Source organism: Culex quinquefasciatus, chromosome 3 (assembly GCF_015732765.1).
Source record: "Culex quinquefasciatus strain JHB chromosome 3, VPISU_Cqui_1.0_pri_paternal, whole genome shotgun sequence".
In the NCBI taxonomy this organism is placed as follows: Eukaryota; Metazoa; Arthropoda; class Insecta; order Diptera; family Culicidae; genus Culex; species Culex quinquefasciatus.
In genome coordinates, this window is record NC_051863.1 from 23,955,632 (window position 1) to 23,977,286 (window position 21,655).

General features: G+C 32.2%; 1 protein-coding gene and 1 pseudogene across 3 annotated transcripts in view; both read right to left on the reverse strand.

Moving 5' to 3' along the window:
• LOC6039340 (adenylate cyclase type 6) overlaps nucleotides 1-21,655 on the reverse strand; it is a 282,888-nt gene that overhangs the window by 128,918 nt on the left and 132,315 nt on the right. The gene's annotated exons all lie outside the window — the stretch shown is intronic.
• LOC6050459 lies at nucleotides 13,519-14,225 on the reverse strand (annotated as a pseudogene).

Below are 21,655 nucleotides of genomic sequence, written 5' to 3' on the forward strand. Positions count from 1 at the left end.
CGCGGCTGTGCGAGATGGATTCAAGTATCGTTTGAATGTTGTGTGCTTTTTTCAAGATTTATTATTTTTTATTCAAAAAATTATACAAATGAATTTAATTTGATCGCCTTACAATTATTTTTTTGATGGAGTTTATACAAAATAAATCATGAATGAATTATTTATAAAATTTACTTTTATTGCACTTGTTGACAAATTTGTTGTTGTCAATAACCTTCAATTTTATGACATATTTTTTTCAAATTTTGTAGGTAACTTTTATTTTTATAAGTTTATGTGATTGTTTTACCTAGAAATTCAGCTTCAGATTCAGAATTTCGTTAGGGTGGTCCCATCATGTTTTACCCTCGAAAATCAAACATTGTCAAACTATAATATATTACACGGTGTATTTTTTCGAAACCCCAGAGATTAAATAAAATCGGTACCGTGAAAGAAGGGCTCTTTCCCGACATTTTGCGGGGTGTACCGAAATATTTCGTAGGGGGCTCTAGAACAACTTTTTTTTTGAAGATTATTTTTCGATTTTATGGGATATTTGTTCAAAAAAAATCACAGAAAATCGGTTCATTCATGTTGGTATCACTCAAATTTCTTATGAATATGCCTTGGGGACTCTAACCAACTATATTTGCCCAATATTTGACCTTCAGTAAAAAAAATCGAACCAAACTTACCAGATTTCTAGCTTTTTTTGTAATTACCCCAAAATCTAAACTGGAAACCCCGATACGATCGAAAGTAAATCTTTTCTTTGTACAATTTGTCATGAAATTGCAGCAACACATTGCCCGGATACAAATTTGAGCATTAAACAATGCAAAACATAGATTATTTATTCAATAAGCTGTTTATTACCCAATAGGTTCCAAAAAATATTTTTTCAGTCCTCTGCCACATCACACTATTACATTTTAAAACATTTTAAAATCAATCACATTGTAGAGAACAGTTTTCTGAACAAGTTCCATAAAAAAGAATCAATTTTGGTTCAATATAAGCATAAATAAGTCCAATTTTCTGAAATAAATAGTGTCTTTCTCCAAAATTTCTTAATTTAATTACCTTTCACATGATGGGTACTGTCTACTGAATTTTGTAATGAATGCTATAGAATTAGATGGCAACGCATCTGGAGACAGCTCATGACCCGGAGGTTGTACGAGCAGTAAAAGTAAGTAAGTAAAGTAAGTAAGCTATAGAATTATTTTCATGAATTTCGTCAAAACTTGTTATAATTTTTATGTTTCAATAAAATATTATCGTCATAAAAAATATCTTAGTAGGCAATGCCCAACAGAAATACACTTGGGATTTTTTCACTATTTTTAGTGCTAGATCTCCCCTTTTGGATTTCTTGACAATTTTTGTATTCGAAAAACGGAAAATTTAATATACTTTCGTTTATGATATTGAAAATCGGACACATATGAGCAATTCTCTGAGATTTCGGTCATTCGATTTTTTTTGTATTTTTTAATCCGGGTGAAACTTTTTGGTGCCTTCGGTATGCCCAAAGAAGCCATTTTGCATCATTAGTTTGTCCATATAATTTTCCATACAAAGTTGGCAGCTGTCCATACAAAAATGATGTATGAAAATTCAAAAATCTGTATCTTTTGAAGGAATTTTTTGATCGATTTGGTGTCTTCGGCAAAGTTGTAGGTATGGATATGGACTACACTGAAAAAAAATGATACACGGTAAAAAAAATTTTGGTGATTTTTTATTTAGCTTTTTGACACAAAAACTTGATTTGCAAAAAAACACTATTTTTAATTTTTTTTATTTTTTGATATGTTTTAGAGGACATAAAATGCCAACTTTTCAGAAATTTCCAGAATGGGCAAAAAATCTTTGACCGAGTTATGAATTTTTGAATCAATACAGATTTTTTCAAAAAATCGAAATATTGGTCGCAAAAATTTTTCAACTTCATTTTCGATGTAAAATCAATCAAAAAAGTACTTTAGTGAAATTTTGATAAAGTGCACCGTTTTCAAGTTATAACCATTTTTAGGTAACTTTTTTGAAAATAGTCGCAGTTTTTCATTTTTTAAAATTAGTGCCCATATTTGCCCACTTTTGAAAAAAATATTTTTGAATAGCTGAGAAAATTCTCTATATTTTGCTTTATTGAACTTTGTTGATACGACCCATAGTTGCTGAGATATTGCCATGCAAAGGTTAAAAAACAGGAAAATTGATGTTTTCTAAGTCTTACCTAAACAACCCACCATTTTCTAATGTCGATATCTCAGCAACTATAAATCCGATTCACAATGTTAAAACATGAAACATTCGTAAAATTTTCCGATCTCTTCGAAAAAAATATTTTCAAAATTTAAAATCAAGACTAACATTTCAAATGGGTGTAATATTGAATGTTTGGCCCGTTTGAAATGTTAGTCTTGATTTTAAATTTTTAAAAATATTTTTTTCGAAAAGATCGGAAAATTTCACGAATGTTTCATATTTTAACATTGTGAATCGGATTTATAGTTGCTGAGATATCGACATTAGAAAATGGTGGGTTGTTTAGGTAAGACTTAGAAAACATCAATTTTCCTGTTTTTAACCTTTGCATGGCAATATCTCAGCAACTATGGGTCGTATCAACAAAGTTCAATAAAGCAAAATATAGAGAATTTTCTCAGTTATTCAAAATATTTTTCAAAAGTGGGCAAACATGGGCACTAATTTTAAAAATGAAAACTGCGACTATTTTCAAAAGTTACCTAAAAATGGTTATAACTTGAAAACGGTGCACTTTATCAAAATTTCACTAAAGTACTTTTTGATTGCAAATTCGATTTTACATCGAAAATGATGTTGAAAATTTTTGCGAACAATATTTCGATTTTTGAAAAATCTGTATTGATTCAAAATTCATAACTCGGTCAAAGATTTTGCCCATTCTGAAATTTCTGAAAAGTTGGCATTTTGTCCTCTAAAACATATCAAAAATAAAAATTAAAAATAGTGTTTTGCAAATCAAGTTTTTGTCAAAAAGCCAAATAAAAATCACCAAAATTTTACCGTGTATCATTTTTTCAGTGTAGTCCATATCCATACCTACAACTTTGCCGAAGACAAAATCGATCAAAAATTCCTTCAAAAGATACAGATTTTTGAATTTTCACATATCATTTTTGTATGGACAGCTGCCAAATTTGTATGGAAAATTATATGGACAAACTAATGATGCAAAATGGCTTCTTTGGGCATACCGAAGGCACCAAAAAAGTTTCACCCGGATTAAAAAATACAAAAATTAAAATTAAGCAAAAAAGACCGATTCCGTAGAGAACTGCTCATATCAGCGGAATTACTGTCTTCTTTTATTCTGTATCTCAGCAACCATTGGTTCAATCTTCAATGTCTTATCAACAAATTTGTAGAAAAAAATATAATCTGTACTAATATAAATATTTTGATGGATTGTTAAGGTGCTGACAACCATGTTTATATGAAGAACTTTTTATTGCAAATAAATTTATGCCAAAAGAAACTATTTTGCATCATTAGTTTGTCCATATAATTTTCCATACAAATTTGGCAGCTGTCCATACAAAAATGATTTATGAAAATTCAAAAATATGTATCTTTTTAAGGAATTTTTTTATCGAATTGGTGTCTTCGGCAAAGTTGAAAAAAATGATACTCGGTAAAAAAATTGATGATTTTTTTTAAACTTTTTGTCACTTAAACTTGATTTGCCAAAAAAAAAACACTATTTTTATTTTTTTTAAATTTTTGATATGTTTTAGAGGGCATCAAATGCCAACTTTTCAGAAATTTCAAGGTTGTGGAAAAATTCTTTGACCGAGTTATAAATTTTTGAATCAATACTATTTTTTTCAAAAAATCGAAATATTGGTCGCAAAAATTTTTCAACTACATTTTTCGATATAAAATCAAATTTGATTGCAAATGCAAGTGTTTAAAAACAGGAAAATTGATGTTTTCTAAGTCTCAACCAAACAACCAATTTCTAATGTCGATATCTCAGCAACTAATGGTCCGATTTACAATGCTAAAATATGAAACATTCGTGAAATTTTCGATCTTTTCGAAAACAATATTTTCTAAACTTTTAAATCAAGACTAACATTTCAAAAGGGCCCAACATTCAATGTCGCTCTATTTAAATGTTTGTCTTTTTTTTTATTTTGAAAATATTTTTTCGAAGAGATCGGAAAATTTCACGAATGTTTCATATTTTAACATTGTAAATCAGACCATTAGTTGAGATATCGACATTAGAAAATGGTGGTTTATTTGGGTGAGACTTAGAAAACATCAATTTTCCTGTTTTTAAACACTTGCATGGCAATATCCGACATTAGAAAATGGAGGCTTTATTGAGTGGGACTTAAAAAAAAATTTCCTGTTTCTTTTTTGTGGTCCAATCTTCAATGTTTCTTAGGCGAAATTGTAGGAAATTTTCTGAACATTCCTAAAAAATACAATCATGGGCACAATTTAACGATTCGAAAAATCATAACTCGTCGGCAACACTTTGGTCCAAACTTCTGAAATTTTGTCCTTTATAACAAAGATAAAAACTAAAAAAATTAAAAATACGGATTCGGGGCAGTTAAATTTTCATAAAAAAAAAGTTAACTAAATCATAATTTTTTATTCGTGTACCTATTTTTTCTGAATAGTCCTTATCAATACCTGCGACATTGCCCAAAGCACCAAATCAATCAAAGAATTCATTGAAAAGTTACAGATTTTCAAATATTTACGTGTCGTTTTTGTATAAACTGCCAAAACTGTATGGAGATTTGCATGGGTGAACTAACGCCCCCACAAAGTTTGAGCTAAATCAAAAAATACAAAAAAAATGGCCGATTTCATAGAGAATTGCCCATGTAATTTTTTTTTTTCAAAAAAGGTTTTCTTGTTGCTCTTCTGTAATTTTTTGTAAGTTTTTTTTTAAGGGATAATTTTTATGTATTCAAAGTTTTCTTTAAATTTTTATCTTTTATTTTTAGAGAGAAGGAGTGGTTTCCACTTTACGGCTGGGTGACTTATAGAATTCATCCAGGATCAGGAGTTAACGCTGTTTTCCGTTTTTTTTAATTTGTTCATTTTTGAAGTTTTAGAGAATTGCTCGAGATAAAAAATTGATAATTTTCGTCAACACTATAAAATTTTAATTTCAATTGGATTTCTCATAACCGTCTAAAGAACTAATTCTCACAAGTTGAAAGTCATTAATGGAAAATAAAAGTACATTTTCAATTTCAAGTCACCAGCCAGAGCAAAAATTCTTAAAATGTTTAAAATAGCTTAAACTTATCGAAACACACAAATTACACTTTTCTTCGAATTATGTATAGGTATTCCCGGGCAGACGTAATAACAAAATTAATAATATTTCAATAACAAATCCTGTTAAAATAACAAAAAGTGTTATTATTTTATCCTGAAGTTCAACTTCAAGAAGAGAAAATAATAACAGTTTCTGATAAAATAACAAAATTTGGTATTGAAGCGATATTATATTGAAAATGTTTAATAACACGCTAATAAGAGGAAATGTTATACATTTCAAAAACTCTCCTAATAACAAAATTTGTTATTCGTTCGGTATACTGACTTAGAAATAAAATTACCATAAATCGCACAAATGGAAAAGTTTCTAAGTGTCCATAACACAATTTGTAATTTTTTTTTTCTTTTGTTAAATATGTTTAGATCTTTGGGATAATTTTGTCTAATTTCGTCGGGGTCATTATTTTGGCCATGAAATGGGGTCCTTAAGCTAAAATTATTCTGAAAAGTTGAAATTTTGAAATTTGATTTTTTTAATTGTTTGATATACCCCCTAAGGGACTTTGTTAAAATTGGCTAGAACTATGGGATAATTTTGACCAATTTCGTCAGGGTCATTATTTTGGCCATGAAATGGGGTCCTTAAGCTAAAATTATTCTAAAAAATTGAAATTTTGAAAGTTGATTTTTTTGATTATTTGATATACCCCCTAAGGGACTTTGTTAAAATTGGCTAGAACTATGGGATAATTTTGACCAATTTCATCGGGGTCATTTATTTCACCATGAAATGGGGTTTCAATCTAAAATTAATCCGATAAATTAACTTTTGAGAGTTCTTTTTTTTATTTTGTTATATTCCCTAACGGAATTGATTTATTTATTGAGAATTTTTGAAGTGTGAATAACAAAAACTGTTATTATTTTCACAGAGCTAGGAAGTCGGAGCTGACGGTGAAGTTCGAGCTGGAGTGTGGACCTTGGAGACTGCATCGGATTCATCTAATTTTCAGCAACTTTTACTTGTAGTCGGAATCTGTGAAGTCGGGTATTTTTGGAGAGCTGAAGTCGTCGTTGACGTCATATCCTGCATCCAGAGTCGGAGTTGTCTTCAAAGTATGGATTCAAAGTCGCTTGGAGGTACCCGACTCTGCAGTCCTGACTAGTACAGAGGAGTTATGGCAACTGCAGGTTTATTTGCTAATTACAAATTAACCAAAACAATAACCTTTTTTTTTTGTTATGGAGACATACCAATTCAATAACATTTTTTGTTATTATGCTGCTCCACCTCTCCGCACAAAATAACAAATCTTGTTATTCCTTCATGATTCCTTCTGTGTTATTGGTTTGTTATTGCAATAACAACATAATAACAGTTTAAGTTATTCTTCGAACAAATCTTTGTTATTGATTTTTGTTATTTCAACAACTAATCCGATCATCCCAATAACATATTTCGATCTTCTCACAATATCAAAAACTGACCTTCCCAAGTTATTTCCGTCTGCTCGGGTTTGCATGGAAATTTGATGATTTTTTTCCTAAAAGCATCAAATAGCGTCACTATTATTTATCTAAAAGGTGAAAAACGTAAAGAAAACAATCCTATCACTGTTCATGTATTATTTTTTCAAAAATAATGTTTTAAAACAAAATAAAGCAAATAATTTGCCATGGACTCTAATGTAATCAACCTTTTTGAAACGACAATAATTTAAGTATCATAAATTAAATCGTATAGCTCTTTTTTAAAAGCAAAACTTTATTGTTTATTTTTCAATTGATCGTGAAATATACACACAACTTTATCGAATGTACATTGAAATGAATGTTTTTTTTTTCTTATAAAATGGAAAAAAGCTTAAAGTTATAGTTTTTTCTTCTCCAACATTTACTTAAAGACCAAAATGAAATCATAAATTTTTTCCTTAGCAAACGAGCGCGCATAACGTTTCACTTCCCTCTTGCAACCCCGAAGAAAATAAACCCCATGACAAAAATCGCCCATCAAAGCCCAATCGTCGCCCAATTTATAACATTCGCAACAATTTGTTCGGGCCATCCCTCGTCCAGCAACAAAAAAGTGAGGCAAAACCATAAAAAAGCTAGTGGGAACAACAAAAAAAAAAGGGGGACACTTTTTCATCCTGCCAATCTGTCTAGGCCTGGTCCCAAGCAGTCCATTTATTACATCCCACCCACACACACACAGTCTAGGTCTAGTCTACCCTTCCTTGATCGACGACCCCTTCTTAACGAATTTTGAAGGGTTGAGTAGCCAATTGTGGAAGTTGCCCTAATGTGGTCATAACTAAGAGTAGAAGGGTGTTTATTGGATTTTTTAATTTTAATTTTAATTTTGAACACTATTTTTGGTTGAATATTTTGGTACTAGGGTCGTCACCCCTACTATTGACGCTTATCTTTGCATTTGTGGCACACAGCTGAATTGTTGGCTTGTGTGTGCACAATTCCTAAAGCAAAAGCTCCATTGATTTGAGTGGTGATAAATGTCGTCTGGAAAATTGCTTCTAACAGCGGACTGGCAGCGATTCGAGACGAGAGCGAAAGAAAGCTGAAACCAGTCAATCTGAATAGGGGGAAAACCACATTTTACTAGTGTTCGACACTGATTTTCCTCTTTGTGCTGCAGCTTTGAGCCCCTTCCTGTTCCAACGCAACGCCAGCTGTGATCGTTCTACTAAGCTGGCAACAGTTGGTTTGAGGTTTTTTTTTTCTTTCTGCCGTCAACTGACGTAAGGTCAGGGGTAGTTTTGTGGATATACGTCACTTTACTGTGAAATAGCTGTAAATGAAGCTGGAAACTCGGATCGGAGCCCATTCAGGGTGGGCACTCGAGCGGAAGGAGATTCGATTCTACAGTTTGTGTGGCTTTAAAACCGGAAGCAGAACTTGCTGAAGGTTGAAAGTTGAGGAAAACCTCCCCGGAAAGGATTTTTATGGTTGTTGTTTGGGGGGCAAAGAAGGGGCTGTTTTTCAATCACTTTATGGCGGGCTTCGATTCATTTCATTTTGGAAAGGGGCCATCAAGAAAAAAATGGGAACAGGAGGTTTAGAGCGCAATCGAACGGACGAGCCATCATCATTTTTATGGCATCAATCGAGCGTTTTTGATGGGCTGTGAAAATGGTACCGTGCACCACACTTTGAATGAATTGTGACCATGGGAACGGACATGGAATAACCGATTGCCTGGGTGACCCCAGGTGGGTTGATGGAAAATGCTACATGAATGGGTTATGCCGGACCTTTTTGAAGCCATCAAAAATTTGCCAGAAATTTTTTAAATGTTCTTTTCTCAGCCAATTCAGGACATTTAAAATAATCGCTCCATTTTATTTTTGTGTTCACTCAAAACTTATTCACCACAAATTATGACACACACTCACCCTCACTTACCATTTCACCCCTCAATTTTCATGAAATCTCGCGCAATCGCTTCTGCTCGGTTGCAATGACAAAGTTTTTCTTGCAAATTGCTCTTCCCGTCTCGCTCGGGAGTCTCCTCCTCAGTAGCATAAAATAACATGCCCTCAGGATGGATATTACCAAGAAAAACAGCAGTGGCGAAAAAAAAAAATGAGACAAACATTGAAACTGAGATTTGAAGCGCGCGCGGAAATGTTTGCATTAAGGAGTGGATATACTGCAAAGATTTGAGGGAAATGCTTTTTTTTAACATGATCCTCCAAAATTAGGTGATAAAAATTATAAAATTACAATCTTGAATTCAAAATTGAACAATTGACAACGAAATTATCCGATTATGAGTTTAAAATTTGATTGAAACATTTCATGCAGCTTCTCTATGAACTAAGAAGAGCAATTCTCTACACGGAAAGGAGTTCCATCGTGAATTTAACAATCGCAATTAGCTGGCTCGTTTTTGGCTAAAACACAACTTTTTTAGTTGTACCAGCTAATTATTTAGTAAAAATTCAGGACCCATTGTTGTTGAAATTTAGGAACACCGATTGCTATTCTGCTGGCAGCAACTGACTGCCTGCATTCCACTGACAGTAAAATTTTTGCTAAAAGAGCTCCTATTTTAGCTAAATTTTATCTAAATTTTAAGGACAAATTAGGTAGAAATGACAGCTCACGGATTCGCTTGTCAGTTCATGTTTGCCTTGAATCCTGAGTGGTTGTATGTTTTATAAATTAACGCAAAAAGAATAAAACAGTGAGGTGATATGACGCGAAGTGAAATTAAGTGATTCTGTAAAGTGTTTTGCAGTGATTGTTGTCATTTACGACTGTAATGTAAGTAAATTTAACAGCCACCAAAGTTGCAACTGTCGGGAACGAATCGACGCACGACGCTTCGAAAAGATCGCACGGAACATCTATGGTCCATTCGGGCCAACCAGCATTCCTCTATCGGCGCCCTTAGCAACACCTCAACGGTGATCGTAGTCCAGAGACGACCGCGGAACGCCGAGTGGCGTTACCGGTTGGACGTGTTTACCGAAACACGTCGCATCTTTTTCGACCGGCAGAGCTTAAAGTTCCAGCATTTCTACGGTGTCCAGTTCTAGGTCGTGATAATGTTCTCTTTCGCTCCATTTAAATACATGGAAGGCTGTAAGAAAGTACTGTTGAAAAGGGTTAAAAGTTTTTTAAAATTCTAATCATAATTTTGATAATTTCAGAAAAAACAATGGGTTTGTTTGGCAACTGGCAAAAACAGGTGGAATCGGGCTAACAATCTGGTGACATTGTATGGCGAGTTTTACTACTCCGAGGGCACTTTACGATGTTGAGCTAGGATCGGCCACCCGGGCGACAAAAAATCAACGAGTAAGTCTGGATTTTTTTTTAAATTATCACTATGGTTCTTCCTTAACAAGTTCCCAGAATCTCATTTCATAAAAAAAAACTCGAGAAATGATTCCTTACCCCAACAAACATCAATCACACAATGATTATTTACAAACTACCTTACCTGATTTAATCCCAGTACAAGGTCATCTTCTGCAAAGGTGTCATGAATTATAATTCCCTGTCAAATAAAAGCAATATTTATATTAATTTGAGAAAACCGAGTACACGAAAAGTTTACCTTTCCTGAGTGTTCTGCTTAAACTACCAGTAAATGCAGCAACGTTTGCAAATTACCAGCGTGATTTTGAAACTAAAAACTAAAAACTAAAAACTAAAAACTAAAACTAAAAACTAAAAACTAAAAACTAAAAACTAAAACTAAAAACTAAAAACTAAAAACTAAAAACTAAAACTAAAAACTAAAAACTAAAAACTAAAAACTAAAAACTAAAAACTAAAAACTAAAACTAAAAACTAAAAACTAAAAACTAAAAACTAAAAACTAAAAACTAAAAACTAAAACTAAAAACTAAAAACTAAAAACTAAAAACTAAAACTAAAAACTAAAAACTAAAAACTAAAAACTAAAAACTAAAAACTAAAACTAAAAACTAAAAACTAAAAACTAAAAACTAAAAACTAAAACTAAAAACTAAAAACTAAAACTAAAAACTAAAAACTAAAACTAAAAACTAAAAACTAAAAACTAAAAACTAAAAACTAAAAACTAAAAACTAAAACTAAAAACTAAAAACTAAAAACTAAAACTAAAAACTAAAAACTAAAAACTAAAAACTAAAACTAAAAACTAAAAACTAAAAACTAAAAACTAAAACTAAAACTAAAAACTAAAAACTAAAAACTAAAAACTAAAAACTAAAAACTAAAAACTAAAAACTAAAAACTAAAAACTAAAAACTAAAACTAAAAACTAAAAACTAAAAACTAAAACTAAAAACTAAAAACTAAAACTAAAAACTAAAACTAAAAACTAAAAACTAAAAACTAAAAACTAAAAACTAAAAACTAAAACTAAAAACTAAAAACTAAAAACTAAAACTAAAAACTAAAACTAAAAACTAAAAACTAAAAACTAAAAACTAAAAACTAAAAACTAAAAACTAAAAACTAAAAACTAAAAACTAAAACTAAAAACTAAAAACTAAAAACTAAAAACTAAAAACTAAAAACTAAAACTAAAAACTAAAACTAAAAACTAAAAACTAAAACTAAAAACTAAAAACTAAAAACTAAAAACTAAAAACTAAAAACTAAAAACTAAAAACTAAAAACTAAAAACCTAAAAACTAAAACTAAAACTAAAACCTAAAAACTAAAAACTAAAAACTAAAAACTAAAAACTAAAAACTAAAACTAAAAACTAAAAACTAAAAACTAAAAACTAAAAACTAAAAACTAAAAACTAAAAACTAAAAACTAAAAACTAAAAACTAAAAAAAAAACTAAAAACTAAAAACTAAAAACTAAAAACTAAAAACTAAAACTAAAAACTAAAAACTAAAAACTAAAAACTAAAAACTAAAACTAAAAACTAAAAACTAAAAACTAAAAACTAAAAACTAAAAACTAAAAACTAAAAACTAAAAACTAAAAACTAAAAACTAAAAACTAAAAACTAAAAACTAAAAACTAAAAACTAAAAACTAAAAACTAAAAACTAAAAACTAAAAACTAAAAACTAAAAACTAAAAACTAAAACCTAAAAACTAAAAACTAAAAACTAAAACCTAAAACCTAAAAACTAAAAACTAAAAACTAAAAACTAAAAACTAAAAACTAAAAACTAAAAACTAAAAACTAAAAACTAAAAACTAAAAACTAAAAACTAAAAACTAAAACTAAAAACTAAAAACTAAAACTAAAAACTAAAAACTAAAAACTAAAAACTAAAAACTAAAAACTAAAAACTAAAAACTAAAAACTAAAAACTAAAACTAAAACTAAAAACTAAAACTAAAAACTAAAAACTAAAAACTAAAAACTAAAACTAAAAACTAAAAACTAAAAACTAAAAACTAAAAACTAAAAACTAAAAACTAAAAACTAAAAACTAAAAACTAAAAACTAAAAACTAAAAACTAAAAACTAAAAACTAAAAACTAAAAACTAAAAACTAAAAACTAAAAACTAAAAACTAAAAACTAAAAACTAAAAACTAAAAACTAAAAACTAAAAACTAAAAACTAAAAACTAAAAACTAAAAACTAAAAACTAAAAACTAAAAACTAAAAACAAAAACTAAAAACCTAAAAACTAAAAACATAAAATTAAAAACTATAGACTACAAACTGAATACTTATATTGTGTTTTTCTATTTCAGGCGTTGGATAAATATCGAAACATTTTAAGAGAACACAAATTAACTTTACAGCCACATGTGATCTTAATAAACAGCGCTAATAGGCAATACCTGATCTATTTAGATCAAGGTAGATATTTTTCAGTAAACGGATTATTGGAAGCTATCGACGGAGTAATTAAACTATCGATGGTCCTTAATTCAGCTTATACTCCGGATGCTAAACCAACATGGACCTTTTTCCAAAAATATTGTTATAATATAAACACGTCGAGCGACCACAATTACACCTGCCTCAACACATTGTTGGCTTACGTTAAGTAAGAATTTAAACTATCACTTATTGTTTAAATGTTCTTAAACATATTTTTTTCAGAGAGCAATGAGGTTAAAGCTGGTCCTCCTGATGGTGGTGGTGGGAATAAGGAAGAAAAACTATAGAAAGTTTTATTGTAGATTAAAAACTGAATTAAACATCGTTATTGAAAAAAAAGCTTAAAGAGACTACTTATTTTGAAGATGCAAATATCTGAAACGTAAAACAACATAAATTAATAGCTAATATTATTGTAACAAGGATAAAGCTTTTTTAAGTACAATGGTTTTTTGTACGCCAAAATAGGGTTTAAGTGGATTTTTGAATAAATTTTGAAAGAAATACTTCGCAGCATTGCTTCACAAAAAACTCTTTGTGAGGGTACCATATGTAAAATGTTTTCTTGTAATTTTTTTTAGCAATGAAAAAATAAAGAAATCAAAATTGAATTACCATTAAATTGACATGGAGCTTTAGGACTCTATTAATAAAAAATATGCATCACAATGGAGCACTTCCACTCAATTATTCCTAATGGGAGAACTTTCATATTTGTACCACTTGAATCCGGTGCTCCATTCGACACCTAACTGCTCGATTTTTACAAAATGAATAGTTAAATCTGATCGTGTACACGGTCAATTCACAGATTTTTTTTTGTGAAAACAAAACATAAACAAACAAACAAAACCAGTCAGCTGCAAGCTCGATCCAAGTAAACCGCGCGCAAAATTGCCAAGTTTTGAAGTTCTCGCCACAAAACACTACCCGTGAAGGTCGCTTGCATTGTTTTTATTCGCCGTAATCAGCTCAATTATGCGCTGGCCGGTCTTGCTGGTGTTCTCCAGAATGTCGACGTACTCCTGGTACGGCGTCTTGGCCAACGGCAGGTCCTTCCACAGATTGGGCGTCAGAAAAGCGTACGTCTTGACGATGGCCGTGTAGGTAGCCTTGGCAAAGTTACCCAGCGTGGTCGTCGAACCGCGCGTCGGCGTGTAGCAATCCTTGATACCGCGGCCATCTGGAGCAGCTTCTTCGGGACCGGAGCTAACACAATGCCGGTACCACGGCGAGCCGGGATGAGGCGCACCAGGAGCGGACCGCACTTGCCGAAGATCTTGCAGGGCACGGTGTGGGGCTTGCCGATCTTGTTACTCCAATAACCACGGCGAACCGGCATGACCGACAGCTTGGCCAGGATGATGGCACCACAGATGGCGGTGGCCACTTCCTTGCTGCACTTGACGCCGAGACCGATGTGGCCGTTGAGTCACCGATGGCGATGAACGCCTTGAAGGGGGTACGCTGACCGGCACGGGTCTACTTCTGGACGGGCATGATCTTCAGCACTTCGTCCTTGAGCGAGCGGCTCATGGAAAAATCGATGATCTCGAACTCTTTGATCGTGAGCGAGTACATCAGGTACATATCCTCCATGGGTGCGGATCTTGCCATCACCGGCACCGTCGCGAGAACCAAATCCTCCTCTGAATCCACCACGGGCTGGAGCTGCGTCCGCCAAATCCGCCCAAATCTTTAACGAACCTGGTTCCTGCTCCTCTTCGCAGTACGTCGGATCACCAGAGTTTAGCTGAGCGCGTGAGAAAAGGATGAAAATTTGGACCGCAAAAATTGGAGGTAAATTGCAATTGAACCGTGTAATAGTACTTAGGCCAAAGCACTTATTTAGTCTTAAAACTCAGAAACGCCTTTTTTTTGGAAAATTATTTTAAAAAAACTAGTGTGAATAATCGCTAAATTAGCTTAACTAACAAAAAAACCTAGCAAGAACAACGAAAAAACAAGCTAAACCAGCCAAAAGGCTGGGTAAATACGAGCAGCTTTTTGGGCAAAAATGTTTTTTTTTAAATCTTGCTAAAAACTAGTAAGACTAACCAAAATACCTGCAAAAACAGCAAAAAGTTAGCTATTCCAGCCAAGAGGCTGGGTAAAAGGTTTCCGCTGTGGTGGCATTAATGGAAAATTTTGAAAATTATTCCAAAAAAAATGGTTGAAACAGTAAAAAAAATTGCTGGACTAACTAGAAAACGCGCAAGAATACCATAAAATCTAGCTAAAATAGCTAACAGACCTTCTCAAAACATACAGCTTTTGAGACTGACAGCATTTTTCCAGCTTGCAAATTAGTAAAATTTACTAAAAATTTAGCTAGATTTATCATTTTAAGGACCTGGATCCAGCTGTCAAATCCAGGAATTTTTTTTAGGATATCTAGCTAAAAAAAATCGTGGTTGAAAAAACAACCAATTTTTTTAGGGTTTTTAACCGAAAATTAGTAAGATTCACGATAAACCTTCTTTCCGTGTACGAAATCGGGCTTTTTTCTTAAATTTTAATTTTTGTATTTTTTAATCCGACTGAAACTTTTTTAGTGCCTTCGGTATGCCCAAAGAAGCCATTTTGCATCATAAGTTTGTCCATATAATTTTCCATACAAATTTGGCAGCTGTCCATACAAAAATGATGTATGAAAATTCAAAAATCTGTATCTTTTGAAGGAATTTTTTGATCGATTTGGTGTCTTCGGCAAAGTTGTAGGTATGGATATGGACTACACTGGAAAAAATGATACATGGTAAAAAAAATTTTATGATTTTTTTAACTTTTTGTCACTAAAACTCGATTTGCAAAAAAAAACACTATTTTTTTATATGTTTTAGAGGACATCACATGCCAACTTTTCAGAAATTTCCAGGTTGTGCAAAAAATCTTTGAGCGAGTTATGAATTTTTGAGTCAATACTGATTTTTTCAAAAAATCGAAAAATTGATCGCAAAAATTTTTCAACTTCAATTTTTGATGTAAAATCAAATTTGCAATCAAAAAGGACTTTGGTGAAATTTTGATAAAGTGCACCGTTTTCAAGTTAAATCCATTTTTAGGTGACTTTTTTGAAAATAGTCGCAGTTTTTCATTTTTTTTTAATTAGTGCACATGTTTGCCCAATTCTGAAAAAATAATTGAAAAGCTGAGAAAATTCCCTATATTTTGCATTTTTAAACTTTGTTGATATGACCCATAGTTGCTGAGATAAGGTCATGCAAAGGTTTAAAAACAGGTAAATTGATGTTTTCTAAGTCCCACCCAAACAACACACCATTTTCTTATGTCGATATCTCAGCAGCTAATGGTCCAATTTTCAATGTTAAAATATGAAACATTCGTGAAATTTTCCGATCTTTTCGAAAAAAATATTTTTAAAATTTTTAAACCAAGACTTACATTATAAAAAGGCGTGATATTGAATGTTTGTCAAAGATTTTTTGCACATCCGGAAATTTCTGAAATGTTGGCATTTGATGTCCTCTAAAACATAAAAAAAATTAAAAATAGTGTTTTTTGCATATCAAGTTTTAGTGACAAAAATTTAAATAAAAAACCACCAAATTTTTTTTACCGTGCATCATTTATTTCTCAGTGTAGTCCATATCCATACCTACAACTTTGCAGAAGACACCAAATCGATCAAAAATTTCCATCAAAAGATACAGATTTTTGAATTTTCATACATCATTTTTGTATGAAAGCTGCCAATTTTGTATGGAAAATTATATGGACAAACTAATGATGCTAAATGGCTTCTTTAAGCATACCGAAGGCACCAAAAAAGTTTCAGTCGGATTAAAAAATACAAAAAAGATCTGTGCAAATTTTGAGCAAGATTGGTTGAAATCGACCCAGTGATACCCGAGCCTAAAGTTGGTAAAAAAATGTTTTTCATACAGAAGTGACTTTTTTAAATCGCTAATAACTTTTCAGGGCCCAGTTTTACAGCTTTGGTATGTTCTACAAAGTTGTAGAGCTATAAATTTCCATTAAGAATCTCACTTTTGGAAATATTTTGATGAAAGAACCATGCAGGCCAAACCTTTAGAAAATTGAGTTTTTCATACATTTTTTCGATTTTTCCATACAAACTTCACCTTCGATCATCAATGGGTAAATGTTGACCGATTTTGCTCATATTTGTCCCAGAGTAAAATAGTTCAAGTGGAATATCTTGTGGGGCGAGGTTTTGAGAAAAAGTCCCATATTCTGGGCAGCCTACTGTCCATACAAAAATGGTGAATTTGACAATTTTGAAATATTTTTGGCAAAGGATCAAATTTTTTTACATAAGACCAATTTAAAACACTGAAAATTATTAAAATATTTTTTGTGAAGTACTTTCCGAATGCATAATGATTTTGCATTAAAAACTAACTTGAAAAAAAATAGTTAAATTTGTATTTTTTCATTAAAAAAATAGTAAAAGAAAATGTTTTTTTCTATGGCTAACAGATATTTTTTTGTCCCAAAAAACATATTTAGAAAAAAATACGAATTTCGAGAAAAAAATTTTGTGAGAAATATTATTGATCCTTTCACTGTAACTTGGATTTTGCCCGCAGTTTTTTCTCGCACTTTTGACAACAAGAATTCACAAAACTAGGCAACCGCTCGTTGTTTATTTACATTTCCAGTCGCAGTTTCCACCAAACTAGACTTTCGCACTTCAAAACTGCGAGTGACAGCTGGAAAACAAGCGATTAACCTCGGCTCGCTTTGATCATTTTTGAGGAAATTCAAAACTTCTCAAGCCAGTCTGACAAGTCGCAATAGTGCGATCAGTAGCAATAATTTAGTGCGAAGTCCGAGTTAGTGGGAATTGCGCAATAAATAAGTTGACAATTTTTTTCCTTTACCATTTTTTTCTGAAAATTGCTTGAAAAGATACAGATTTTAAAATATTTTCATACCATTTTTGTATAAACAGCTTCTAACATATTCTATGTAACATTGTATGGTTGTCAATGCAATGACACAAAATTTACAAAATTTTCAGAATTCTGGATCAATTTCTCGATAGAAAAACCGTGTTTACAATTTTTTTCTTAATTTTTTCCAAAGAGATATAAGGGCATACACATATTTTTCATTGAAAATATCACAAAAAAATATTGACACTTACCTTTGGAAATATGTAATTTTACAACTATTGTGATGTAAAGTTACATTTTCAGTATAAATTGCGGTAAAATTACATAATAAAATCGGTAATATTCAACATTCCAAAATGACACCTTCCAAATTAAAAACTTTTTTTACAGTGTACATAAACTTTCAATCAATTTTGTTATAGTCTATAGCTGATTAAATCATATAAGGCCGATGTAAATATTTTTTAATGTTTTTATCCCTCGGCTCTGGCCGGGGTCGAGAAGAGCGGACAGAAAAAAAAAATATTTAAATATCAAGGCATAGTTTCAGCATTAGCGTGAAAAAAGTGCTTTGAAATGCATTTTAAACTAGTTCAGTTGATTTGCAATCATTAATTTTCAAAAAATGAAAGATTTGACAAAAAAAAATTAGCGCAAATAAAAACTAAAACATCGGAAATTTTCAAAAAATTCAAAAGATTTTTCAATCGATTCAAACCTGTTAAAAGTGATTCTCAACGTATCCCAGCATTTTAAATTGATTTTAGCTGATTGTACTTAAATTTCAGAAATTCGGAGGCGCATCATCACCGGTAGTCGTGCCTACTATGGACTCCACAAGACCCTACGGTCTGGTCATCTTTCCCGGCGTACAAAGTGCACCATGTACGAAACGCTGATAAGACCCGTCGTCCTCTACGGGCACGAGACGTGGACGATGCTCGAGGAGGACCTGCAAGCGCTTGAAGTTTTCGAACGGCGAGTGCTTAGGACGATCTTTGGCGGCGTACGGGAGAACAATGTGTGGCGGAGAAGGATGAACCACGAGCTGGCGCAACTCTACGGCAAGCCAAGTATTCGGAAAGTCGCCAAGGCTGGCCGAATCCGGTGGGCCGGACACGTCGCAAGAATGCCGGACGCGCTGGATGCGCGCCAACCAAACCGGACAATCAATCCGGTGAAGTTGGTGTTCAATTCGGAGCCGGTTGGAACGCGGCGGAGGGGGGCGCAACGTGCACGGTGGTTGAACCAGGTGGAGGAAGATCTGGAAAGTGTGGGAGTTCCGCAGCGGAATTGGAGAGTAGCAGCCCAGGACCGAGTTAGATGGCAACGCATCTGGAGACAGCTCATGACCCGGAGGTTGTACGAGCAGTAAAAGTAAGTAAAGTAAAGTAAGTAAGTACTTAAATTTCTATTGAAATTTTTAAGTTTAAAAATAAATTTTTTTTGCCCCCTAGCCAATTTTAGGGGGGATGGGAGAAACAACAACTTTAAATAAAATTTGAACCAGCCTAACTTACAACAAAAAAAATGCATAACTTTTAAATGCTTCTTTTGCATAAACCATCCATGCACTGTTCGACTCCAATTGTTGTTATCTTGGTAGTTTTTGATTTAAATTAGTATATATTTTTTTAATAAATCGTTTTCAACATTTTAAAACAATTTAAAAAATATTTTAAATTTGTTTAAATGTTAATTACCGAAACCGTTTTTTCAACTAACAAATTTTTAAATAAATTTTTGTTCCTCAGCACAAGTGAAGATCAAAATTCCGTATTCCATGCCAAATTTGGAACATTTTAAAGCAACAAAGTATCACAAAATGCTATTTACATTATAACAGCTACGCTACTACCGAAACTACACTAAATATTAATGGATTTTTTAGAAAAACAATTTTCCTTAAGTTTCATGTCTATTTCCAATCTGTATTCCCAAAATCTCCAAATATCTCCTATCTGATAAAAAAAAAAAATCAATAAAAATAAAAAAAAACCACACGATGAATTTTAAAATATTTTCCAATCATTACACGAGTTTTTTTTTTTTTCAATAAAAATTTAAAATTTCAGCAATTTGTTTTGCCTTCTGATTGTTTGGGGAATGTTTAAACAAAAACTTGAATTAATACTTGCAATGATAACAATAAATCAACAGTTCATACTTTGACAAAAAACAATTGGTTCGTAATACACTACGGTTAAAAGTTCAAATTATTGGACCACAAATGGGTACAATGTCATTTAAATCACAATTTATAATTTAAAATAACGAAAAAAAAGTCAGATTTCAAAATTTACGATTTAACAAAAAAAAAGTTCAGTTCTCTAGTATGTCGCAAAAAATCATATTATTATTTTTAAAATTTTATGATTTTTTGATTCGATGAAACATTAGGGTGATTCGTTTTCTTAGGCAAAAATAAGTAACTTTGTCGTTTTTTATCGTTGAAGTCTTTTCATACAAAAACGTCTTCTTTAAATCGTGAATAACTCGTCAGGGATAACGCGGATCGTTTTGCGGTCTTCGACAATCGATCGACGATCGTTTTCAGACAAGCTAAATATGATTTTCATTGCAGGAACGCTGCAGGTTACGCTGTCCGCTTTGTAAGCGGATGATTCTGGGTTCGATTCCCATCTGCTGCAACCTTCCATCGGATGAGGAAGTAAAATGTCGGTCCCGGCCTTGGTTGTTAGGCCGTTAAGTCATTCCAGGTGTAGGAGTTGTCTCCATGACATAAGTACAAACAACACACCAAACCAAGCCTACTCCGGTGGAATCGCTGGCGGCGGTTGGACTCGCAATCTGAAGGTCGTCAGTTCAAACACTGGGGTGGAAGGTTCCTTGGAGTAAAATGAGGTTTGGGTGCTCTCCCCATTCAAGCCTTCGGACTCCTAGGTTCAAGCAGAAACTTGCAATAGAGACCACAAAAGAACCGGGGGTCGTTAATGTGGATGGTTTTATTTATTTTTTTTTTTTGCAGGAAAATACATTTCAAATTGTTTTCAGTTGATTAAACTTCATTTCCTATAAAATCATGGAGCGAATGACCCATAGGGTTAAAGTATCCTTAATAAAATAAACAACAACAAAATTTCTATAATATTTTTAAGGTTTTTGAAAAACATTTTGATTTGCCCCCTGATTTTGCAGACCGATTTTAAAGGAGGGTGGCAACAGAAACTTTGAAAAATATTTGCAACGGCCGAAGTACATGGAAAAATATCCGTTTTATTATTTATAAAACTATGATTTCTTAAATAGTTAAAATTCTTACTAAACAAAAAGTGGCAACGGATGGAGGTTTTTGTTTTTTGAAAAAATAGAAAAAAATATTTTTTTCATGTGCTTCTCACTTGGTGTCAATTTTTAATCGATGATGTATAGGAAATTATTGTTTCAATTTTCAATGTTCAAAAGTGAAATTCGTGTGAAATTAGTTCAATCCTTTAAAAACATTTTTTTCAGATTTTAAAAATCACGTTTTAAAATGGCCAAATTATCCGATTTATGTCCCTTTGAATTGAAAGTCGTGATTTGAAGAATCTGCTTTTTTTATAATGTTAAAAAAATTTCACACGGGTTTGAAGTTTACCTATTTGTAGAAAAAATAGTTTTAGTGAGATTTCCAAATTACTCGAAAATTTCCTAGGAGAATGCAACTACATTACAAAAATTTTAAACAATTGCTATGCTTTCAAAGATATTTTCACTGACATGTCTATGTGGTTCTCGTTAAGGCAGTACGTAAAGTGTATTAGTTGTATTGCCATTGAGGTAACGATTTACCCCCTACAAGGAATGTTAGCAAAAAAGCTCCTCTTCAAATGATTTGAATCTCGTCCCTGTGTGAAAAGGATTCACCCTTAGTAGTGCCAAAACCCTCAACTGCCAGTAGACGCAATAAAGCGAAGTCGCAAGCACTGCTTCCAATGTGCTGCTTATCGCGATGCTTAAACTTAATGAACCATTTAATTTCGAGCAAATAGAATTTAGATTCGGCGATTGGCGCAACTTTACACCACAGCAAAGGGTTAAGAAAAAAAAGGGAATAAAACCAAAAGGATTCCAAAACGGTAGATGAAATGCAGCAGCCCCAGAGGACATCGGGCTTTATCGTTCCCTTGGTTTGTGCATCTGAACGTCATCGTGCCCTTA